Consider the following 26181-nt stretch of genomic DNA (forward strand, 5'->3'; position numbering starts at 1 on the left):
CAATCACTGAGCTACACCAGCCAGGAAATAGCTTGGTTCTTTTAAAAATCGTTTTTATTTATCCATGCTTGTTTTTGTGGTGTTTTAATTTAATTATTCAACAGAGACAAATTGTTATTCAAATTTCTAAAACCAATCAGTGAAATCGCTAATAAATGCATACATTTAATTAAAGACTTCTTTAAGTTCCATTCCCCTCCCCTGATGGCATAAAATATAAGATTATTTTTAAAGGAGACAATTCTCTAATGGTTAATCAAGCCAAAGTATTCCTTTTTAAAATGTCTTTTATTAATTTTTAGAAAGGCATGGAGAATGATAGAGAGATAGAAACATCACTGAGAGAGAATCATCTTGATAGGTTGTCTCCTGAATGCCCCCTACAGAGGATCGAGTGTGCGACTGGGGTATGTGCCCTGACCCAGAATCAAACCAGCAATCTCTCGGTTCATGGGTCATCTCTCAACCACACAGTCTGGGCTATATAAGCTTATTTTTAGAACTACTACCAAAAAAGGATTAAAAGGTAAGGTTGAAACCTATGTAAAGATCATATACTCTAACAATGTATAGACAACTACTTCTTTAATGAAAGCATGTGCAAAAACAATTTTTTAAAGCAGTTTTCACAATCTTTTTGGTGGAAGCATCCAATTTGTAGTAGCAAAATACTATTTTCTACTAAAAGATACCAGGACTTTCTTAAATAAGTGTCTGACTCTAGGTTTAGGGAAGAAATATGCACGATAAAGCCTAGATTTTTTACCATACCAGACAACAAGAACGCTATCAAATGCTGTTAGGGTTAGGTCAAAAGGATTCTGATGTCAACTTGAGGAAGCTCATATTAACTAAAATAAGACAATTTGAGCATCAATTAAAAAAAATAATAGCTGCGATGCTTGAAGTTCATCAAATATATTTAAATCTAAGAATTGGTAATGATCCCTGTTTTAAAAGGTCACCTTAGAATAATAAGTGTGGCAGATTAAAGATGAACACAAATTCTTTGTTATTCTTCCCACTGAGACATGAAATCTAATTCCCTTCTCTTAATATGGGCTGGCTTTAGGGACGTGTCTGAGCAATAGAATGCAGTGGAAGTAATGCTGGCACTTCCATGTCTAGGTTACCACAAGTTCTGCAACTTCCTTCTGGTTCTCTTAAAGCATTCTCCCTTTAAGACCTGAACTGTCATTGCAAAAGAGTTTCAGCTGAGCATAACTGAAACTTCCAGCCATCCTTACCAAGTCATCAAAGATGTGAGTAACATCTTGGATCTCTCAAACCAGCTCATCTACAACCAAATACCACCAGGTGACTTTAGCTGATGCCACACACAGCAAAAGAATTACCTGGATGAGCCCTGCCCAAATTCCTAACCTACAAAATAAAATTATTTGTTATAAAATAAAATTATTTTTTTTATTTAAGACACTAAGTTCTGGAATTGCTTATTATGTACCCATAAATAAGTAAAGCAAATGTTAATACCTGAAAATAGAGTTCTGCAATATCCAAAACCTAAACTGGGTGACATTGGTTTGGGGACTAGTGATGGGCAGAAGCTGGAAAAGCTTCCAGAAAACAAGCAGTGACAGCTGATGGGTCTGGGGAGAGTGCTAGTAAGGACTTGAAAGGCAGTAAGAAAAAAGTTAAGGGTGTTTGGAAAAGGGGATCCTCAAATATGGCCAAAAGCTTGACAAGTCTGTGGCCTTCACTAATTTGTAAAATAGAAGAGGCATGAACTAAAAGGGAAAAAATGATTGCTTGTGTTTTTTTGTTTGTTTGTTTGTTTTTGTTTTTGTTTGTTTTTTAGCAGAATTTAAAAGGAAAAAAGATTTAGGATTCTCTATTTTTAAATAAAACTGTTTCTCATCTCTAATGTCTCCCAGCAAAATATTCTCAAGTTAGAAATGTTTTAGGGCAAAGATCAAATCTAAGGTCTTACAAATACAGCATAACCTCAGAACAAAGATGTTCATTGTGACTCTAAAACCCTTCAGTGAGGCCTCCAAAACATTTAAGTGTGTGCATAGTAAGTCTCTAAGCATCACACAGGTATGCCTCAGACCCCCTCTGCTGGACAATCAAGCCACTAAGAATCTTAAAGTTGTGTCTCAGAGACCTTTTCTACTAGATAATAGGCTTCTAAAAATTTTATAGTCATTGTCCCACAGCCCCTAGACATTCAATTTAAGGTTGAAAGGGGCAAGATGTTGGAATAAAATGCAGATATGGCTTTTGTCTAATTTGATACACATGAAACCCACAGATTTTTTAAAAAGAAATTGTATCAGCTTTAACTAAAAGGCACAAACACAATCCGAAAGGAAAAGAGGAAATGGGTCCCTAAATTTCTACTGGCAAGAATCTGACAAGCATGGTTATTCCTTTGCAATCATAGAAAGAAGAGGAAAATAACTGAGTGTAAAAACAAAAGCCATAGTCTAGTGACTTAAACAACCAACACGTACAGGATGGGGCAAAAGTAGGTTTACAGTTGTGAATACATGAATCACAGTTTATTCTTGTACTACTGTTTATTAATTACTGTATTATTTTCCATAAGAACAACTGTAAATCTACTTTTGCCCCACTCAGCATTTCTTACAGTTTTGGAAGTTAAGAAGTCCAATATTGAGATGCTGGCAGATTTGGTTCTGATGTGAACCCAATTTCTAGTTTGCAATTAACTTTCTTCTAGCTGTGGCAGAGAGCATAGAAGAGGAAGCAAGCTGATTTTCTCTTCTTATAAGGGCCCTAATCCCATCATGAGAGCTCCACCCTTATGCTCTAATTCACATGTGTCAAACACAAGGCCCGCGGGCCAAATCCAGCCCGCCAGGCCTTGCAATGTGGCCTGCACCGCGCTGTCATCACTGCACTCCGCTGTTAGTTTATGACATTGTCAGTTTATGACTGTTCAGTAAACCATTCGGCCCGCGATTTAGGCTGGATTTTAGATTTTGGCCCCTTCTCTGATTGAGTTCGACACCCCTACGAGGCCAGGTGCACAAAATTCGTGCATGGGGGCGGGGGTGCTGTCCCTCAGCCCAGCCTGCACTCTCTCCAATCTGGGACATCTCTCTCACAATCCAGGACTGTTGGCACCCAACTGCTCACCTGCCTGCCTTCCTAATTGCCCCTAGTCACTTCTGCCTGCCAGCCTGATCACCCCTTAACCACTCCCATGCCAGCCGGATTGATATCTAACTGCTCCCCTGCCAGCCTGTTTGCCCCCAACTTCCCTCCTCTGTCGGCCTGGTCACCCCTAACTGCCCTCCCCTGCAGGCTTGATTGCCTCCAACTGCCCTCCCTTGCAGTCCTGGTCCCTCCCAACTGCCCTCATCTGCTGGGCATCTTGTGGTGGCCATCTTGTGTCCACATGGGGGCAGGATCTTTGACCACATGGGGGCAGCTATCTTGATCTTATGTGTAGGAGTGATGGTCACTCTATGACAGAGGGCAGCCAGAAGTAGATTACAGATAGCCACAAATCCTCACTCCTCCTCCCATTGAAAGGTGGCATCTCGCTTCCTTCTCCTTGAATCTGGGCTGACTTCAATGGCTTATCTGGCTAGAGAACTATAGCAGAAGTAACAACTTAGGATTTCTTATGGCGTAGAGCTTTGAAACTTGCTCCTAGCCCTTTTGAAATATTCTCTCTGGCAGATCATAAGTAGAAATCCGACTACTCAGACCTTTCTGCTGAAGGGACAGGAGGAAGGCTTTCCGGGTGATAGTCCTAGACAGCCTAATCTTTCAACCACCCCCATTAATAATCCGAACGTGAATGACCATCCAGAGTTACAGACAAAGATTCCTATCTCATTCTTTTCTTTGAAAGATTAAAGACCTAACTGAAGACATCATGAGACTTCAGAAGTAATATAAATTCTGCAACATGCCCTACCGGTACACATAAAATGACACAGACATCTCCATAATCCACACATTCTTCCAGTCTATGAAATGACTCACACCCTGTACCAGCAGAGCCACACATGATGGGCTTTCCACAGACTCTAGTTGCCTCCCTGCTGTGCACTGACCTCCAACTACAGACTTGGAGTCTGTAGCCAAATCAACACTGAAAGATAATTTATTTTTATATACACAGAGCAAGCATTCATCCATATCCATCACACCTTTCCAAACCATCAGGCCTTTCTTTCTCCCATACAAACGTCCGAAAATTTTTGTCTAGCCATGGTATTATTGACTTTAACCCTGGATTCAAAAAGACTACACACACTTGAAAATCTCCTAAGTCCCCCTCTCTTGAAGCATTTAAATAAATGTCTACACACTGAGAGCTAGCTTTTTGTAGAACTCTATCTCAAAAGAAAGTCAAAGACCATTTTAAATAGATTTCACAAGTATCTCTTATTTTTTATTTGAAATTTAAGGTAAACCCCCCTCTAAATTTTTACCATTATATCTAAAGCAGTACCATTTTCTTCCCTTTGGATTTAGAACTTGCCAATATGTGTACATGGTACAATAATCTCTTTAGTCATGGCTCCCTATTTTTAGCTTTTGCAATCTTGACATTCCTCAACCCAGCTCTTTAAAACAAACAAACAAACAAAAAAACACAATTCTGTTTTGCTTTTATATGTGATACAATAGGACAGCTAGAACCTAAAGCAATATTCCAGGTGGGTCCTGAGTTCCTTTAAAAACAAACAAACAAACAAAAAAAAAACAACTTTATTGTTGAAAGTATACCCTATGTCCCCTTTTTTTCTCATTGCCATCTCTCTCCCCTTCTCCCCGCCTCCCCCTCCCCGCCCACCTCCCAGCTAGGCCTTCACCACCCTATTGTCTGTATGGGTTACACATATACACATATGAGTTCATTGGTTGATCTCTTCCCTACCCCCACCTCGGTCCTGAATTCCTTGTCCTTTATACATTAATTTTTCTTTGACCAATCAATTTTATGATAAATTTAAGTTAGAGAAATTTTAGTAAGTTCAGCTACAAAAAGGACAAATTGTTATAAATGAAGAACTTTCATAGTGAACTGTGCAATTTCCTTTGATTTTTCTAGTTCCGTTTTCATACCCTCAGCCAAAAAGTTACTGGATCTGAAATTCTTGTGAATTTCTCCCAGTTAAGTCAACAGACATTTAACAACTATAAGATAAAATATATCTTTCCTTTGAAAAGAAAAGACTCACACATTGACTGCTTCTACTGAATATTTATGTACAATTGGAAGTAAACCCAATGTTATTTTCTTTTATTCTCTCTACTGATAAATTACATCGTTGTCACTTTTTGTTTTACATTAATTTGAGTTTTCATACAAGTAAAAGCTTCTCTTTAGTAAAATAGTTTATTCCCGGATTTTAGCTCTATCTTGTCAGTGGATACCTCATTCAGTTTGGTGTTTAGAGTGCATTTTTCATTTTAACAACATATGAGATCTAGAACACTAATAATATCTTAACAAATTAATGTCAAGAACCCATATATCCACACATATTGCACAGATGAACCTCCAGCCCAAAACTCATAGGGCCTGGAATGGTTTTCATTTTTACATTTGGCATATGAACAGCTTTCTGCCCATGCGGCAATGATCATATCCATGCAATTTTGAATTTGGAATCTGTTATGAGATCTTAGAGCCAAACTTTCCAAGACTCAAGTCATAGAACTACAATCTATTTGTCCAAGACTTGCAAAATTTTATTAAATAATTGGGAAAAAATGAATGAAGCATATCAATGGCAAATTAGTCTCCACATTTACTAAAATACTCATACAGTTCAATCAAATCTGTTGAAATCAATTTAACAAATATTTATTAAATGCAGACATTTATTAATGAAAAACACAGTCCATACTACCTAACCATGCTTTTTATATCTACTATCATTAGGGTAGCCCTCGCTCTTTTGGTAAACTTCACTTTGGTAAAGATACAACTCATTTGACCAACCTGTGTATGAAACTGTTAAAGAAGACCTTCAGTGGCTATTTTGCCTGATATCATTTCCATGAAATAATAAAGGCATCTCTTTTGGGTCCAGGCCTGTCATATATGGTAAACAATTCCCATATAAAAGTTATTTTTCCTCCATGAGTTTCAGTGTTCTCAGGTATAAGAATAAAGGATTGGATCAGATAATATTGAAGGCCTTTTCCAGTTTTAGGGTAAATGAATTCTATTCTGTCACTGGAAAGGACAAGCATTGTCTGATCTAGACAGAGGCAGCTCTGACATGCACTATAACAATATATGAAATACAGATTGGGTTTCAGGACATTAGGTTTGAAAGTCATACCAAATTATTTAGAGGACCTATCCTATGCCACAAGTTTTGCAGAAGCTGACAGTTGTTCTGGAAGACCAGTCCTTTTCCACTCAGAGGAATGCACAAAATGGCATCATTGTCCGTCTGCTCCTGAGAGCCTTGGTTGGCCTTGCAGTCCTAGGTCAGAAGGATCTGAATGGTATTTGAACTGATGGTGACCTCTTTCTCAGATTCTTCTCCATATAATTTTTTTCTCAGGAAAGGTTAAACATTTCCTTGAAGCCTTCTATGACTTTTCCGGATAGGAGTCCCTTTCTCCTTGTTGCTATTATAACTTGAAGTCTCTGCGGTTATATTCATAGTTTACTGTCATTCTTTAAGTGTCTTCTCTTTTATTTAACCATGTGCTTCTTCAGGGTAAGTATCCTGTCTTTGTATCTAACACAACAGTCTAAATCATAGGAAATATTCAAACAGTAATACCCAACATTTACAAACTTGCAGGCATTTTATATATAGCTTTTAACCCTTACATCACCCCTGTGAAGGGATTGGACCAGATAATATTATCATCACCATTTTACAGTTGAAGAAACCAAGTCAAAGGTTAAGTAACTTTTCCACAGTTACACTCAGCTAGACAGTGGCAGAGTAAGAAAATGAATCCAGAGACTAGCTCCAGAATCTGCATTATTAACTGTTATGTTGTGATTAATTATCATGTGCCAGCACTTTTTAATATGTTACTGTGATATCCTATCACTCAAATTATTCTTCCCCTCCTTCTGAAACAAGGCATATTATTTCTATGCTGGGCATTCAGATGATGTATAGAATTATATGAATTAGAACTGTAACTTTAAAAATGGCTATAATTTCATTAGAGAGAGGGTAACTGAAACAAGCAAATTATCAGAAAAAACAAACACACACACAAAAAAAAAACATGAGGAAAAGATATTTTGAGTGTTTACCACTGGGAGAAAATGACCACAAAGACACCCTGCAAGCATCATCTTCTATAATGAAAGTCTTCACAGAGTTGACAAGCATAAACATGATGCTATGTGGATGGAATCTGACATTTGAAATGTCATCTTCCAACACTGCCATCCAAAGGCAAGGCCATTAGCTAGTCTGGGATAGCCATGTGACCCTCGTGGAGTGCATACAATCAAAAGCTGTTAAACAAGAGCAGCTTCAACTGACCAGAGGAAGCAGGAAGCAGGATTGGTGACTCTGCCTAAAGCAGGCCCTGCCCTACAGAAATTAAAGAGGAAAAAGAGGAATCATCATCCCCCAGAGCCACCTTGACTGGACTTAACATGCTTGAGCATCTCTTAGGAGAATCCTTCCGCTTATTTATTTATTTATTGGTTGTTTTCAAATATTCTATGTTAATATCTTACATGTGAAATGATTAAGGATGTCATTGGCTCTACCTGGGCCTTGCACTGTTATTTTTTATTGTTTATATGATGGCGAACCCTGGTTCACACCATTCTGATTCTTATTCAATTTGAAGGTAAAATGCTTGCAAATATTCTCTAAGTCATTTGAGTAGGATTTCTGAGGATCCCACAGCAATGCCAGCTGCTATGATAGAGGATGGGGGGATCCAAGCAATAGTTAGTAAAGGAAGGGGGATGTATGTGTGCATCTATTTTTGTACGTATTTAAAAAAATGTCAGTTGTTATTTATTGGAACAATTTCACAGTACGTGGTCAGCATTTCTAATGTTGAAACTTTAAGAACTGAATAGCCCTTTGACATTTGATATCTTTCATGTAAGGCATAATGCCTTGTTTAGTGTCAATTATGCAAAGTTTGTGTCTTAAGACAAAGAGATTTAAGTATTTATTGATGGTTTTGCAAAAAAACAAACAAACAAAAAAAAACCCACGAAAATAAAATATGTCAAAATAAAAAATAAAAACTACAGGAGAACCAAGCAGCCATTCTGGGTCCAAACCTAGAGCCAAGACCTAGCAAGCTTCACACCAGCAAGATCTAAGTGGTCACTGCCGAAACCGGTTTGGCTCAGTGGATAGAGCATCAGCCTATGGACTGAAAGGTCCGGGGTTCGATTCTGGTCAAGGGCATGTACCTTGGTCGCGGGCACATCCTAAGTGGGGGGTGTGCAAGAGGCAGCTGATCGATGTCTCTCTCTCATCAATGTTTCTAACTCTCTATCTCTCTCTCTTACTCTCTGTAAAAAATCAATAAAATATATTTTTTTAAAAAATCTAAGTGGTCACAAATTCAAGTTCTTTTAAAGGGAGTAGGCAGCTAAGAAGACTAAAAGGATATCTTGTCAGGGAAACATTTACAAAGACTGAAATAAAGTAAATAATTTCATTTCTCTCTTAACTCAATTGTACTAAAAAATAACAATAGCCTTGAGTAAAACAGAGCATGGTGGAAACTACAAAGAACTAAAGGGAGAAGTTGATATGCCAATCCAGGTCTTGCCTGCCAATGCCAAATCTTTCGGTTTTTCATGGGACATTAGAAATCTAGATTTTAATATGAAATCCTACAGTTGTTAAAATATTAGCAATTGATTCTATTCACACACACACACACACACACACACACACACACACACGCATGCACACACCATACAAATGAACCCTACATGTGACAAACAAAACATAAATACATTAATACAGGTCAGATTTGGTCCATGTCCCACCTAGGAATAGAGGCTCTAAGTTCCCCAACATAAAGAAACATGAAACAACTACATGGACAATATGGTGACTCGTGGTCAGAAATAAAAACAGAGTGTAGAATTCAGCAAGTTGTACAAGGTGATGAGAAGCACAGAGTTCCTGGAGTAAAAGAGAGCCCAGAAGCCCGGAAGTTCAGTGAGTTAAGACAATGGTACCAGAAATCCAAACCACGGAGAGCAGCCTGAGCCGGGGGATGTTTTGCCCAAAAGAGCCATTCTTTCTAGCTGTACACCGAAGCTGGTAACCCCTGGAACCAAAGTACGCCCCAGGAAGTGAATGGAGGAAAGCCTTCTCCCTGCAAGTGGGCTGTGATCCCTGCTGGAGTAGGGACCATCCAGCTGGAATTACAGGCAGATTCTGATGGTTAGGGACTCTGAATTTTCCATTCTGAGTAGGAAGCACACCTCAGAGACAAAGAGCTTAAGCCCTCTTATATTTCAGAGTCCCTTGTCTGCCAGGGCTCCTTGAGTGCTCCACAAATAAAGCGCACTTTGCTATGACACCAATGAACAGCATTGGTCCCAAGCAACAACATTTAGGCTGATTCCTCAAATGTCAGTTTGCACAATCTGCCCTCTTTCTTGCAGACCACCCAGTCTTTTTAGAATGATTCTACACTGTCTCATTTATTTTCTTCATGGCAGCAGAGATCCCAATTTCCTTAGTTGAATTTCATTCCCTCCCTTATGCAACTGCTGATTTATTGGTAATTTCTGCCTCTTTATTAGTTAGCTCAAGATGATTTTTTTCTCTCTAATCAGCTGAAAAATATAGTAGAATTAATAAAATCATACTTTTCTACTCTACTTGCAGAAAAGTAAGGAACAAAAATAGGAAGAGAGAAATAATAAGTGCAAAAGATTAGAAGAGAAAGGAAGCAAGAGGGCAGATGTTACACATAGGTAGTTCCTATTGCGGAGTGTCCTTTTCACTGCGTGTTGTGAAAGAAATGGACATGAAAACAGTCTTAATGAATTTACCCTATCATTTGGTGCAGCCCATGTTATTGCATTATTGTAATGAAAAACACATCAGAATATGTCTAGACACATGACATACTCCTGGTAGAGAGTTCCCGGCACTTCAAAAAATTGTGGTTCAATTTCCTTCTGGGAAACGCTCCAATGGCAACATTTCAGGTTCTTGAAAGGCTCTTCAGAATGACCGCCTAAGGGGAGGCCACCTCCAAAAGTAGACTTCAAGCACCAGGGCACTGCAAGGGCTGGCAGAGCTTTCCATGGGAAAATGGTCAGAGCAGCATGGCCCCCCTGTAGAAACCCATGTACAATAATCCACTGATAGGTTTTACTATACACAGAGTAGCTGTGACAGTCTAAATAAAACACTGAAAAGAACCTGTAAACAGAAGAGAAGTAATGAAATACTTTGTTTTGGTGATTCTTTAATTTTAACTACATATGGATTAAACAAATCCAATTGGTATAACTTTCACCAATGTGTTGATTTAAGCCAAATTCTATAGGCAGTGGAAGTCAGAAAAGGAAAGCAATACCACTTACCTCTTATAGAATAAATGATGCTATGCCTGTGTTCTCACAGAAGAGTCATAAAAAGAATAAGTTCCAAATTGCAACCATTATCCTCAGATTGTAATTCTGGCTGTGCCACTCTCAGGGATTTAAGTCTGAGAACGCCTGAAGCTGGGAAAAATCCCATGATCTATCATGCATTTGTAAAACAAAAATTATAAAATAAAACAAAGAAAACTCTAATTCAACTCCTAGAATTCTCTGAAGGTTTTAGCACATATGGGGGTGGGAACTGTACTCTGTCTGTACTCAACAGATCAATAAGCATTTCCCGAGAGAATAACAGGTACCTTAACTAAATCAATGGCCCACCAGGGTGAATACAAAGTCTTTAAGGGACCAACAATCAAAATTAGGAAAGAGGAGCAAATCCAAATAATTAAGAAGCAGGACAAAATTGAATATAATTAAATTTAGAATGTTGAGGGTTCAGATAAGCTCTAGGAGTTTGGTCAATGAGTTATAGTAATAGAGAAGGTACCTTAGCAGAGGTGAAATTTTAGTTGGGCTTTGAACCCTGAGTAGACACAGGATTCATACTAGAATGGGAAAACATAACAGCAAAGGCACAAATTGGAGAACACAAGTATAAGGAAGGCAAAGAGCAGCAATACTGTGGCTTTGTGGTCACTTCAGCTTGACTGACACTTATAGAAAAGGGGCAGTCAAGTCAGTCAGAATAGAAATAGATGAATTCTAAAGTCTTAAAAGCAGACCTCATGGAAGTAAAACCTCTCTCCAGAGAATTTAGCCTTCAATGCAATGACTAACTCAAAAGAAGTTTGCCTTGCCTTAAGAAGCAGGTCATGTATGGCTCACAACACACAACAGTCCCACACAACAACCAAATCCTAAGACCAGAATGCAAGCCAAAGAAGGACTTTTCTGAAACTACCTCCATTGTGCTGCTGAGTGTCACCACCTTCCTTTTCTAGTTCTGGAATAGGTTCAACTATGCCTTCTGTCTGGATCCTCCTCCCTAGTCTGAATCTTTGAACAACTATGAATTATAAATCTTTGAACAACTATGAATTATATTATCAAAACATTAAAAAATTTGCTTCTGTTTGGTTGACAAACAGATTGTATCCATTTAGGACTCACAGTATTTCTACTAACATTGCTACCATCTTCACCAACATCCCATTCTATGAATAACCTGCTTGTGTCCCCTGGCATGTATTCTGTGCTAGTCATTCTAGTCATTCCTTTACCCTATCTAATTCCAGGTTGAAAGAAAGTTCCATTGACAAATAGTTATTAGGCACCTACTATTGACAGATGCTGCATTAAACACTAGGGTCACAAAGACAAATAAAACACAAGATCTCAAAGAGTATAGTCAATCAGCAAATTGGATCTGCCTTCATTCATTCATTTGACATCAATTAAGGGCCTTTTATATGCCAGCCATAATATTAGGCCCTTGGGGATACAAAAATGTATAAATATGGTACCTGTTATCTAAGAACATATGGTTTATAAGATACAGAGAGGAAGGCAACACAAACAAAACACATAATAAAAGCAACATATATGCTGGAGCAAACGAGAGTAAGAGAATAATCTATTGTACCTTGGCGGACACAAGCCTTTATGGAGGCAGTGATTCATGAACTCAGATTTGAAACCTAAGAAGGTGTTTGAGAGACAAGGTAGGTGGAGAAAAACACTCAATGTAGAGATGATAGCATGAGGGAATATGGCAGCCTTGGTTATTCAAATCAGTCTTCCCATTGAAAAGAACAATGTTGGATAATATACAAAAACTTCTTAAAACCATTTTTAAAAAGCTGACAAGAAACTATGAAATAGCCAGGCCGGCATGGCTCAGTGGTGGAGCGTCGATCTATGAACCTGGAGGTCACAGGTTCGATTCCCGGTCAGGGCATATGCCCGGGTTGTGGGCTCGATCCCCAGTGTGGGGTATGCAGGAGGCAGCCAATCAATGATTCTCTCTCATCATTGATGCTTCTATCTCTCTCTCCCTCTCTCTTCCTGTCTGAAATAAATAAACTCAATAAAAATATTTTTTAAATAAACTATGAAATAAATAAGCTAAAATCGAAGTGAATAAGGAGCTTAGTTAGATGAGCAGAGCTCTGGAGTTGCTTTTGTTCTAGAATATTTGTCTGGTAACTGAGTTTTTATTTGTAGATCTCTCAGAGTGAGGGAAAATAAAAATCAAAGCTTAGGTCCTGCAAAGTGAGGAGACTGATTGAAAAGATTTCTACATTAAACTATTTTCTCAAAGGAATACATTCTCATGAAAAGAATTAATTAGAAATAAACTCACCTGACACTTCAGGAGACTAAGTATATTTTTTTTAGTTTTTGCTGAGCAGCTTAAGGGAGAATGTTTCTGAGAAGTAGTAACCATAAGATGTCCTTTGAGTAAATCTGAAGACAAAATTCACATCACTTTTTAAAATGGTATCTTAGCAAGAACCAGAAGTAGTAAAATGCAGAAACAGATCTTGAACGACTTCAGGTAGTGAGTCACTAGACATAAATGATAAAACATTTATTCTTATTATATTTAAAGAAGTAAAGAAATTTTAGGATTAAATTTGAAAGAAAAAATTTCAAAATGTGCCTTAGCAAATTTAAAAATAATTGAATACATTTGCATATGTCATGATATTGTACATAGAAAACCCTAAAGACTCCACTAAAATAATACTAGATTTAATAAATGAGTTAGGCAATGTAGCAGAACACAAAATTAACATCTGAAAAATTGACAGCATTTTTATACATCAAAAGGGAAACTAAAAAAAAAAAATACCATTTGTCATTGCAACAACAAAAAATAAAGTACCTAGGAATAAATTTAATCAAGGAGATAAAAGACCTGTACTCAGAAGACTACAGGACACTGAAAAAAAGAAACAGAGGAAGATATAAAGAAGTGGAAGAATATACTATGTTCATTTATTGTAAGAATTAACATCACTAAATGCTCATGCTAGCCCTAACTGGTTTAGCTCAGTGGATAGAGTGTCAGCTTTTAGACTAAAGGGTCCCGAGTTGGATTCCAGTAAAGAGCACACATCCAGGTTGCACCTCAATCCCCAGTAAGGTGCATGCAGGAGGCAGCCAATCATTGATTCTCTCTCATCATTGATGTTTCTATCTCTCACTCTCTCTTCCTTCCTCTTTAAAATAAGTAAAAAATATATTTTAAAATGTACATATTATAAATAGATTCAAAACAACTCCTATTGAAATACCAACAACATATTTCACAGAACTAGAACAAATATTCCAAAAATTTATAGGGAACAAAAAAAAATACCTAAATAGCCCCAGCAATCTTGAGAAAAAGAAACAAAGTTGGAGGAATCACTATATTGGATATCAAAATATACTACAAAGGCATTATAATCAAAACAGTTTGGTACTAGCACAAGAACAGTCATATAGATCAAAGGAACAGAACAGAGACCCCAGAAATCAACCTAATCATTATGGTCAATTAATATTTAACAAAGGAAGCAAGAGCATAAAATGAAATAAAGACAGTCTCTTCAATAAATGGTGTAGGGAAAATTGGATAAATACATGTAAAAAATGAAACTAGACTACCAACTTACTCCATACACAAGAATGAATTCAAAATGAATAAAAGGCTTAAATTTGAGTCACAGAACCATAAAAATCCTGGAAGAAAGCATAGGCAGTAAAACTCAGAAATATCACATAGCAGAATTTTTGCTGATACATCTCCTAGGGAAAGAGAAACAAGGAAAAAAAAATATAAACAGTGGGACTACATCAAACAAAAAGCTTCCTCACAACAAAAGAAACCATCCTCAAAGTGGAAAGGGAACCCATAGTATGGGAGAATTTATTTGCCAGTGATATATGCAAAGAACTTATACAACTCAACAAGAGGAAAACAAACAATCCAATTAAAAAAATGGGTAAAGGACCTAATAGACACTTCTCCAAAGAGGGCATACAGATGGCCAAAAGACATATAAAAAAATGCTCAACATCACCAGTCATCAAAGAGATGTAAATTAAAACCACAATGAAGTCTAGAGAAAAGGGAACCTTAATACACTGCTGGTGGAAATGCAGACTGGTGCAGCCACTGTGGACAACAGTATGGAGGTTACTGAAAAAATTAAAAATGGAACTGCCTATTGACTCATAGGAATATATCTTAAGAGTCCTGAAACACCAATCATAAAGAGTATATGCACCCCTATGTTCATAGCAGCATTATTTACTATAGCTTAGATCTGGAAAGAGACCAACTGCCCATCAGTAGATGAATGGATAAAAAGTTGTGGTATATTTATACAATGGGATATTATGTGGCTGTAAAAAAAGAAGGAACTCTTATCCTTTGAAACAGCATGGATAGACCTGGAGATTATTATGTTAAATGAAATAAGCCAACCTGAGAAAGACTAATATCACATGATGTCACTGATATGTGAAATCTATGGTGAAAAAATAGGACCATAGACATGGAAGCATGAAACAGACTGGGAGATCTCAGAGGATAGGTGAGAAGGAGGGCAGGAAGACATTAATCAAAGAATGTATTCCCACATATGTATAGTCCATGGAGACAGACAATAGAAAGGCTAAGGCCTGGGGTGTGTGGGATATGGGTGGAGAAGGGCAAAGGGGAGAAAGCAGAGGACATGTGTAATATTCTCAACAATAAAATAAACTAAATAAATAAATTTTAAAATTTAATATATTATTTAGAAATCAAAAATTCTTTTAAAAATTAAATGGATAGCTTTTACAACTATTGTAGTAAAGATTAGATTAGGCAAGAGCTATCATTGAATGCTATGTCTGAGGTCTATCTCCATTTTCCTAATTTAAACAAAGTAGTCCAGCCAGCATGGCTCAGTGGCTGAGCATAGACCTATGAACCAGGAAGGTAAGATTTTTATAAGGAGCAAGATATTGGAGTTCGTTGGTTTTGTTTGGTTTTGCATGTACAGCTAATTTATTTACTTGATTTCATTATCTTGTGACAAAGGCTTTTTTTTTTTTTAATTGACTTCAGAGAGGAAGGGAGAGGGAGAAAGAGATAGAAACATCAGTGATGAGAGAGAATCATTGATCAGTTGCCTCTTGCAGGCCCCACACAGGGGATTGAGCCCGCAACCCAAGCATGAGCCTGACTAGTAATCGAACTGTGACCTCCTGATTCATGGGTCAATGCTCAACCACTGAGCCATGCTGGCTGGACTACTTTGTTTTAAATTAAGATAAGAATATGACCTGAAATCTACCCTCTTAATAGATTTTTAAGTGCATAATACAGTATTGTTAATTATAGGCACAATGTTATATAGGAGATCTTGAGAACTTATTCTTCTTGCATAACTAAAACTTAAAACCCTTTGAACAAAAAGACCCATTCCTCCATCCCAGGAACAGGATATATTTATAATTTTAAAGTATTATCACACAAACTATTTATTAGTTGCAGGGAATTCAGTAATTATACTGTGGAGAAATTAGGTAAATTGACTGATCAAGCCATAGCCAATTTGGCTCAGTGCAGCATTGGCCCATGGACTGCAGAGTCCCCGGTTTTATTCCAGCCAAGGGCACTTACCTTGGTTGCAGGTCCCCTGGCCCTGGTCTTGGTGTATGCAGGAGGCAACCAATGGATGTGTCTCTCTCACATCAATGTTTCTCTCTGTCTCTCTCTCTCCCTCCCATTCTCTCTAAAAATCAATGGAAAAATATCCTCGGGTGAAGATTAACAAACAATAAATAAATAAATTGACTGATCAAAATTAATATCACCATTTCCAGATATGACACCCTGAGAAAGACACAGTATCACTCACTGATACAGTAGTTTTGGCAAAAATTAATAACCTGAATCTAATGACAAGGTTACAATACATAGAATAAGGAATGAGAGCTAACATGTGTTTAACTGGAATCCCTGAAGGAAAGGAGAAAAAAAATAAGTCAGGAGCAGAGACAAAATTTGAATAAATAAAATTTATTCAGTTCTAAAAATTTTTTAGAACTGATAAAAGATACCAATCCAAATTCATAAATGAATAAATCTTGATCAGAAAAAGAAAATGAAATACTCTGGAGGAAGCATCACAGTAAAACAAAATTATAGCAAAAGATAAACTGAGAGCAGCCAGAGAAAAAAGAACAGATTACCTCCAATATGGCAGTAGTTTGACAACTGACTTCAGAAAAACAATGAAAGCCAAAAGAAAGTGAAATTATATCTTCGATGTGTTGAGAGAAAAACCTAAAATTCTATACCCAGCAAAGGTATCTTTATTACAAAGATGTTTTCAGGCAAATAAAGAGATTTTTCTTTTAGTGGACCCTAACCAAAGGAATTTAAAATTTTTATTTTAAGGAAAAGAAGGAAAAGGATTCAGATGAAAGTCTGAGGTACAAGAATGAATAACAGCAAACAACATGCTAACCACATGAAAAGAGAGCATGAATAAAAGCACAGAGGTAGAAATCAGTCTGGTGTGTGCTGAGAATTACCAAGAGTTTTGGCATGGGTCAACTGAGCAGAAATTTAGTCTCTCATTCTTATCAAATACAAATCCTATCAGTAAAAAATAAAACTAGGCATGCAATCTGAATGTACAGATTTTTAATGAATATACAAGGTTTATTATAAAATATGTACCAAAAATAAAATTCAAGAGGCTGGTATCAAAAACAAAATATAAATAGAATTTTCGATGTTTTAGTTTCATATTCTAACGGATTGACTTGTACACAATCAATGGTTAGCAAAACTGGCCTGTAGGCTAAATCTAGCCTATCACCTTTTTATTGTAAATAAAGCCTTATTAAAACACAGTCATGCCCATTTGTTTGCATATTGTCTATGACTGCTTTCATGATACAACAACAGTTGTATAACTTTGGCAGATGCTTAGAAGATGAAGACTAAAATATTAGCTATCTAGTGCCTCACAGAAAAAGTTTTCCAACCCCTGGATTTGAACATGGGCAGATACAGTAAGTAAAAGGCTCATAAGTCACCACATTGTACACGTGAATATATAGGGAATGAGGAGTTTTAAAAGGATTTTAAGCAGAATAAATGCCGCTCTTGCAGCCATGTGGTAAATGATAAACTTGAGAAAAGTCTGAAGAAAGAGAGGCTGATTAAAACATTTTTAAAATTTTTATTTTATTGTTTAAAGTATTACAAATAGTAGTACATATGTCTCCTTTTTTTCCTCCATTGACTTTCCCCTGGCACATACCCTCACCACCACCACCTCCCCCCCACCTCCCCCGCAGTGTCTTGTGTCCATTTGATTAAAACATTTTTGTGGCCTTGGCCAGTTTCCTCAGTGGTTAGAATATCGGTCAGCGAACCAAAGGATCTTGGGTTCAATTTCCAGTCCAGGACATATACTTTGGTTTCAGGTTCATCCCCAGCCCTGGTTAGATCAAGGGTGGAAGGCAACCAATCAATGTGTCTCTCTCATGTTGACATTTCTCTCTCTACCCTCCTTCACTCTCCCTTCCACTCTCTCTAAAATTCAATGGAAAAATATTCTTGGGTGAAGTTTTTTTAAAAAATATTTTTTTGTGATGTTGATAAAGTGCTTACTCTGAGGCCAATATTCTTGTCTATAAAATGTGAGTGATAATTTACATACAGTTTTTTGGTGGGTCAAATTAAATAATGTGTAATGGAGTGCTTTAACTGTCAAATCAGTATAACAAGTTAAGGTCTGATGATTTTACTTGTAGTAGATTTTCATTAAATGAATGTTTTTAAAAGAGTTATGTTTTTGCCATCTCTGTTTTGGTTGCATTCTTTGATATTAATACATTGTGTGTAATTGTATCACATATATAAAAATCACTTAGTATCAAATATTTTTTAAATTCTCACCCAAAAACATGCTTAAAAAAAGGAGAGAGAGAGAGAGAGAGAGAGAGAGAGAGAGAGAGAGAGAGAGAGAGAGAGAGAGAGAGAGAGAGAGAGATTGAGATCATCGATTGCCTTGCATACACATCCTGACCTGGAATCTAACCTACATTCCAGATATGTGTCCTGATCAGGAATTGAACCCGAAACCCTTCAGTGCACAGGAAAAAGCTCCACCCAACTAGACCACTCCAGCTGGGTTCATATCAAAGTCTGAATGTGATTTAATTATGTTAATTGGTTTAAACCCATTTTAGTTACTTTTCTGGAAAAATACTTCTAGATGTTAATATCCCACCTAATTTATTTGCCTGTTCAGTTGAAGAATATATTGTCCAAGCATATCTCATGTAAAAGACATAAGAAGATCATAAGGAAATAATATGGCAGAAAATGGTCTCTAACCATGATTTTATAAAATCTTATAATTCTTGAGATTCTCAACATTAGGAGGTAAATAAAGCAATTCATCTTCTAAAACAAAACAAAACAAAATACAAAAAAAAACCAACAACCATAAGGTATTGCTCTTATTACCATTTTTGATACTTAATTGTATAATATATATGCATGATAGTTTATCCTTTTTCAGATCTAGGGGTATAGTTTTTACGAGCATCCATCTGCTCCCATCATCTTATAAGATGAAGTCCTGAGAGCACAACCTGGTTGTAATGTATTATAGAATATCTATTGTAATAATACATTATGCTCTTATAATTTTTATATGCCTCTGTCCCTCTTGTGTGTACAACTATATGTTTTGGAACACATGTAAAGATGTCCTTTTAAAACATGCTAGCAAATTGGTGAAAGGAAAAAATATATATTATCATCAGTGAAGACAGAAGGTGAGAAACAGTACCACATGCATTCTAAGAGAAATGCAGGCTGTTTTAATTTAAATTAGTTTCAGCCTTCTTCGTTGAAAACAGAAGTAAATCATGTAAGGAATTAATTCATACTGGGAGAGACAACAAAGAATGTCAATAAAATTTATTTGTAAAAAAAATTTACTACAAAAATATTTCTACCACATTTCCAATGTTGTTTTAAATAAAAGAATAGAGGCCCTTTTCCAGGAACATTTTAAAAGGATATAGCTTAAAGGAAACTTTTATTTCTTTTTTTATGTAGTATATGGCTGGGTCTCATTTATTATGCATTAATTGCAGACAAAACCTTGGTTCTCTGCAAGAAAAAAAAAGTACTTGATACAAGAAACATGGTGGTCTGTGAAAGAGATGGTTTCGTGACCCCTAATTCTGGCTGTTCAACATATGCATGCCATTGCTTGCTCCTCTGATAACAAAGATTAGCTGCTCCTGGTATAAAATGTATAGCCTTTCATAACTTTCCATCACTGGTGCCCTAGAATTCACACACATTTACTTTATTTACATTTCTTTGGAACCTAGATAATCCAATGAGTACAGTTTCGCCCCTACATTGTGGCAGTTGTCTTACCTGTCTAATCAGACTGTAATATACATCCTAATACTGGCCCAACCACCATGATGGGCACACCAAGGGACATGTGGTGGAAAAATAAGTCTGATCTCCTTCAAGAGTTGTGAACATATCCCAAAGTGTCATTGTTTCCTCAATCTGTTATTCATGAGCTTATCTAAGCTTTTAACATATTTATGTATATTTTCAATCTGCACCACATCCTGGGATAATGCATTCCACAAGTTTCTATTCATTGTAGATCTCTTTTAAGCTTCTGAGACTCTCCTGAATTCTAGCATGCCAGGATTCAATAAATAGAAAAGCACAGTTTTCATAATTTCCTGATTTTAATCATATCCCCTTTCTTAGCTTTCTTCCTTTGTAAATAGAGCGCTTCTCATTTTATGCTACACTCCGAACAAATTTAATGAATGAATTCACCAATGTAAGCTAATTAATCAATATAGAAGCCTATGCTTCTGCCCATGTTAGTGAACTTTCTCTGGATCCTTTCACTTTAATCATGTCTTCATTGAGGGCTGCTGACCAGAACTGCACACTGTGTTCCTGGTACATAGCAAGGTACAAAGAGAGGTTGTTTATTCTAAAACAATTTCTAAGCAAGCCTGGAAATGATTAAGATACTTGTGGAAGCACCACATACACCGGAATCAAGAAGGGCTTTGGGTGAAATGGTGCTTGTCAGTGAAGACGGGGTGTAGAGGTGAGAAGCCAGTTGCCTTTGTCAGGTTCACCTCCTCTGAATCCTGGGCTGCCCTCCTCGCTGCCCAAGCTGTCACATCAGTTTTGCCAGGGTAAGGCCTCGTCACACAAGACATTGAAATGGCAAGAAGTTTTTTTTGTTTTTGTTTTTGTTTTGTTTTTTGAAAGCAGAATTTTCAAATAATTTTGTAAGACAGGCTAAAGGACAGTGACCATACGAAGGGGAAAGGAGAAAGATACTAGGATATGTGTCCATTTACGATTATATTAAGCCACATTCCAAAGTGATTACCCACTTTTAAAACAACCAATAGAAGTTCAAGGGCATAAATCCCCTGGAAAGCTAATTTAGAAGGTTTCTTGGCAAGTATAGAAACAAAGCAAAGATGTTTACATGGTATTGATGAAATGAAAAACATGCTAGATTAATCCTACCTCAGAACACAATACATCAGGATCATTACCAGACAGCTTGGATCCACCGGCCTCTTTTTCAGAGACCCTGGCAGTACTGAACAGTTATAAGTTATCAAGTTCCAATTCCCTTTTTAATATAAATGGCATACACACAATTTCCTTTCAATTTCTTTATAAGAAAGAAGATAAATGTCTCAGTCACATGCAGACAACTTTTCTATTTCTTACCCATTAAAGACCTTCTTTATAAATGGAATAAGCCCTGAGCTGGAATGTAGCTTCAGAATGTCTCTAAATACAGTATTTTTGGTAATCATTACAAAATTACTACCAGGTTAACTAGAAATTAACTAGGATTTAGCTTTCTTGAGTTATATTCTAGTTCTAAAGATATATTCTAGTCAATCAAGATAGAGAAATACCCAAATTATATTTCAAATGCTCTTTCTTTTTCTTTTTCAATCTCTTCAGCTTTTAATTTTTCTTTTCTATCGAAATTATTGGGGTGACATTGGTTCACAAAATCATGCAGGTTTCATACGTACAACTAAACAAAACATCAGTGAACACTGCATTGTGTGTCTATTGTCCCAAGCACAACCTCCATCCCCATTTACCCCTTTTTACCCACCTCCACCAGTTCCCCAACCCCCTTCCCATCTGGCTATCACTGTCATCTGTGTCTATCTATTATGCATATACTGTATGTTTTTCTGTTTAATCCCTTCACCTTCTTTCATCCAGCCCCCTAACCTCCCTCCCTTCTGACAGATATCAGTCTGGTCCATGTATCCATGTCTCTTTCTATTTTGTTCATCAGTTTATTTTCTTCATTTGATCCCACAAATAAGTAAAATCATATAGTATTTGTCTTTTTCTAACTGACTTAGTTCACGTAGCATAATAATCTCCAGGTCCATCCATGCTGTTTCAAAGGATAAGAGTTCCTTCCTTTTTATGATCACATAATATTCCATTGTATAAATATATCACAGCTTTTTTATCCACACACCTACTGATGGGCACTTGGGCTGTTTTCAGATTGTGTCTATTATAAATTTTGCTGCAATGAACATAGGGTTGCATATATTCTTTTAAATTAGTGTTTGGGGTTTCTTTAGATATATTTCCAGAAGTGAGAACACTGGACCAAAAGGCAGTTCCATTTATAATTCTTTGAGGTAAATTCACATGGATTTCCACAGTGTCTGCACCATTCTACATTCCCACCAACAGTGAAAGAAGCTTCCCTTTTCTCCATGTCTTTGTCAATACTTGTTGTTTGTTAATTTATTGATGGTAACCATCCCAACAGGCATGATGTGATATCTCATTGTGGTTTTAATTTGCATCTCTCCGATGATTAGTGATGTTGAGATTTTTTTCATATGTCTATCTGTATGTCTTCTTACAGAAGTTTATATTCAAGTCCTTTGTCCACTTTTTAATTGGGCTACCTTCCTGGTGTTGAGTAGTATAAGTTATTTCTATATTTTGGAAATTAACCCCTTATCAGATGTATCATTGGTAAATATGTTCTCTCATTCAGTGAGTACCCTTTTCATTTCGTTGAAGGTTTTCTTTGCCATGCAAAAGATTTTTAGTTTGATGTAGTCCTATTTGTTTATGTTTTCCTTGCCCAAGGATATATATCCGCAAAATATTGCTATGAGAAATGTGCAAGATTTTACTGCTTATGTTTTCTTCTAAGGTTTTTATGTTTTCATCACTTACATTTAGGTCTTTAATCCATTTTGAGTTTATTCTTGTGTATGGTGTAAGTTAGTGGTCTATTTTCAATTTTTTGCATATAACTGTCCAATTTTTCCAACACCATTTATTAAAGAGACTGTCTTTACTCCCATTGTATGTTCTTGCCTTCTTTGTCAAACATTAAATGGCCATAATAAATATGTGAATTTATTTCTGGGATCTCCATTCTTCCCATTGATCTATAGGCCTGTTCTGTGCCAGTATAAAGCTCCTTTCAAGGTTCAGTTTTTTAATTGCTCAAAGATGCCATCAATCATCACACGTATCATAATTTGCATGTGCAACTAAAGAAGAAAAATGCTGCTAATTATTTGTAAGACTACAGCAATTATAAAATACACCCTAATTTCAAGGAACTGTATCTTGAAATCTGTGAAATGGTATGTCTTCATTTTCATTATTATTTTTCCAAGATCTCAAATTTTGACAGCACTCTTCAACTAGGCACCCAGTGTTTATTTCCATACTAGAGGCCTGGTGCATGAATTGGTGCAGGGGTGGGGGCCCTCAGGGTGGCCTGCAGGGATCGGGCCCCAGTTCCTGATTGGCGGGGTGATTGGGTCCCTGCTTGGTGCCACCAGCTCACCTGCTCCACCATCCAGTCATGGTCTCGCTCTTGTCAGGGCCCACTGAGGCCAGCAGCGCCTCCACTGCCACCCATTGCCAACACCACATCACTGACACCTGCCATGTTCCGCGTCACCCCCTGGTGGTTAGTACACATCATAGTGAGTGGTCAAACTCCCAAGGGGACAATTTGCATAGTAGACTTTATTATATAGACTATTCTTAGGCTGTTCTAAAGGTACCTCCCAATTAATGAATTTTGGGAAAATGCATTACTGTCAGGAGTCTTCCCCATTCAATCAAAAGAAGTAGGTGACAGACAAGCAGGAATTTATTCAAGGTAAGGGTACTCATTGAATACAAAGGAGGAAGTATCATAAGAACAGTTTCTACAAATATCACTTAAAACAAGAAATCAGGAAACTGTCTAGCAGGTTTACAAGAACCACTGCTTATAAAGTAGTCCTTTCAACCATGCGTGCTTGTGTAGATAACACAGTCACCATCAGATATGTTGATGTTAATTACCCAAAATAATAACAATAATAAAAACCATATATTCTTATGTGACATATTAGTCCTGGGAGAAGGTGTCACCCTTGATCATGGTTCCCAGGTTCATCCAGTCAAGCCTTCCCCTGCTACAGGCTGTCTCCTAGTATCATTACTAAAGCCAAAAGGCTCTTGTAAGCTCTGGAAACAGTGTCCTAGTTAAATGCTCTGCCACTGTGCACTCAAAAAATGCTGACTTGTCTTAGTTGGCAAGCCCAGAGAGGCCTCCTATGATCTCACTGCTCCCTGGTTGACCATGGAAGTTAATCATTTCTCTAGACTTCTGTACTCTTGGAATACATTTTGTGTGTGTGTGTGTGTGTCCAAATAACCTCTGAAAGAGGTCCAGAAATCCAATTCTTCAGTCCTCTCTAGAATCAGTCTCCTCATCACCCCAGGAATCATGTTCATCTCGGTCCAAAACAATCAGATAGCATCTTATTTTAGAAAGTAAGGAAAGCAGAAATAACTATTAATCCACACACACAACTTAAAACAAATTGATGAATCTTTAACCCTTTCTGTAGCATTGCCAACAATAGAACACCTCCGAAATCACAACAAGGAACACTGCTTTTCTACAACAAAGAAAATTGTGTCTAATGACTTGGTGCTCTTTTCTAGGGTTGACTATGATGTTTTCTATGTTTCATAATATACAACTTACACCTAATATTGAATGATGGAATTAGAAATCAGGGTCCTCAGTTGGACTAGATACTCTGCATTTGCTCCTCCAGGTCCACTCTCTAACCTTTCAGCTTGATTTTATTCCCTGGAGGCTAATTTCTAAAGACTTTGTCAACTGCTTTCCCTTTTGTCTCTAATTCCCAGTCGGGTTGGAGCAATTGGAGGTACCTATAAGAGTCCAAAGGCAAGAGAAGGGAGAAGGTTGAATATTTTTTACCCAGCTCCATCCACTCCAGGCATGGCTTCCAATTGTTTTCCTCTAGTTAAGGTCCAGCTCCTCTAACCAGCCTCCTACTCCACCATGGCCAAGGGTGGTGACTGTTTCCCACTGTGGCCAGTCCTTGGTGCTTCACTGTTCCTTGTTGGCTCCTTAAATCTGCCAACCTGTCAATAGTTCTTCAATTCTTCTCTCTTCAGTTATTCCTTTTCAGTGTGACATTTCCTGCTGGGACCTGACTCATACACCAGATTTTACAATAATCCCTGTAATCTAATGCTTAGTGTGGATCTTCACTTCAGTCTAAAGCTAAGAATACCTCTTGCATAGATACATTCTGATAACCTTAATTTTCAATTATTAAAAAGACTTTAACCATTGCTACTGTCAAGTCCTGCTTGAAAAATCTGATAGTCAAGAAGACCACTCTCTCTTCAAGAATCCGAGTGTTGTTTTCCCTTCTTCGGCCGGGTCACAGGAAGCTGTACACCTCAGACGCTGTGCACACCCTGCAGAGCTGCTTTGGCCATAAAGGACTGTAACTCTCCCGTTTCCCTGGTCTGCATCAGCTACTCTTCCCGAGGGCTCTCATAGCACCTCAACTTGTCCATTATCTCTCCATAGTGTACCCGTTTTTCTTTTTTTACTTATCTATTTGTCCCACTAGGTTATAAGCTCCAGGAAGGCACAACTGACTTATACACATTAGTAATTATAGTGTCTAAAGCTGTGTCACAAAATAATATTTGTATTCTTAAAAACTAAGAAACTGATCATCATGCTCTGAATTTAACAGCAATGAGGCAATAATAAGAAACGATTTAAAAAGTAACAATCATAGTTGGAAAACATAGGCATTATAAATACTCCCATTGCTATATTCACTACTTCATTCACGTATTGTTCTAGCAAATGTGTTTCGGGCTCTTGGACAGCGAGGTCCTGGAAACAAAGAGTAGTGTGAGACAATGTCCCGCCTGAAAGGAGCATCGTTAATTACATGGATCCTAGGGAAGTCATATTTTCACTGTGAATGAAAGTTGGCCATGCAATTCTCCTCAAAGAACCTGATTTCCTTTTGCATCCCAGTAAGAAGAGCAAAGATCACTCTGAAACTTTGTGTAATGTTTTATATCAAATGGTCTAGCTTTCCAACACTAGCCATTTCCCCTCTACTCTGAATATTTCCCCTTCCTTTCTTTTATGCTTTCCGAATGGTTCTTGGTCATGTTTTCCTTTGCCCTAGTTTTTATTGTAAGCTATTTCAAATGCTACTTGAAAGAATACAAAGCATAAATAACAACC

At 37.2% G+C, this 26181-nt stretch overlaps 1 protein-coding gene across 4 annotated transcripts in view; it reads right to left on the minus strand.

Annotated features, from left to right (window-relative positions):
- Window positions 1-26181, minus strand: part of SLC25A21 (solute carrier family 25 member 21) — a 496250-nt gene that overhangs the window by 377267 nt on the left and 92802 nt on the right. The window lies entirely within an intron of this gene.

Source organism: Pipistrellus hanaki (genome assembly GCF_964339955.1).
Source record: "Pipistrellus hanaki genome assembly, chromosome: 1".
Lineage (NCBI taxonomy): Eukaryota > Metazoa > Chordata > Mammalia > Chiroptera > Vespertilionidae > Pipistrellus > Pipistrellus hanaki.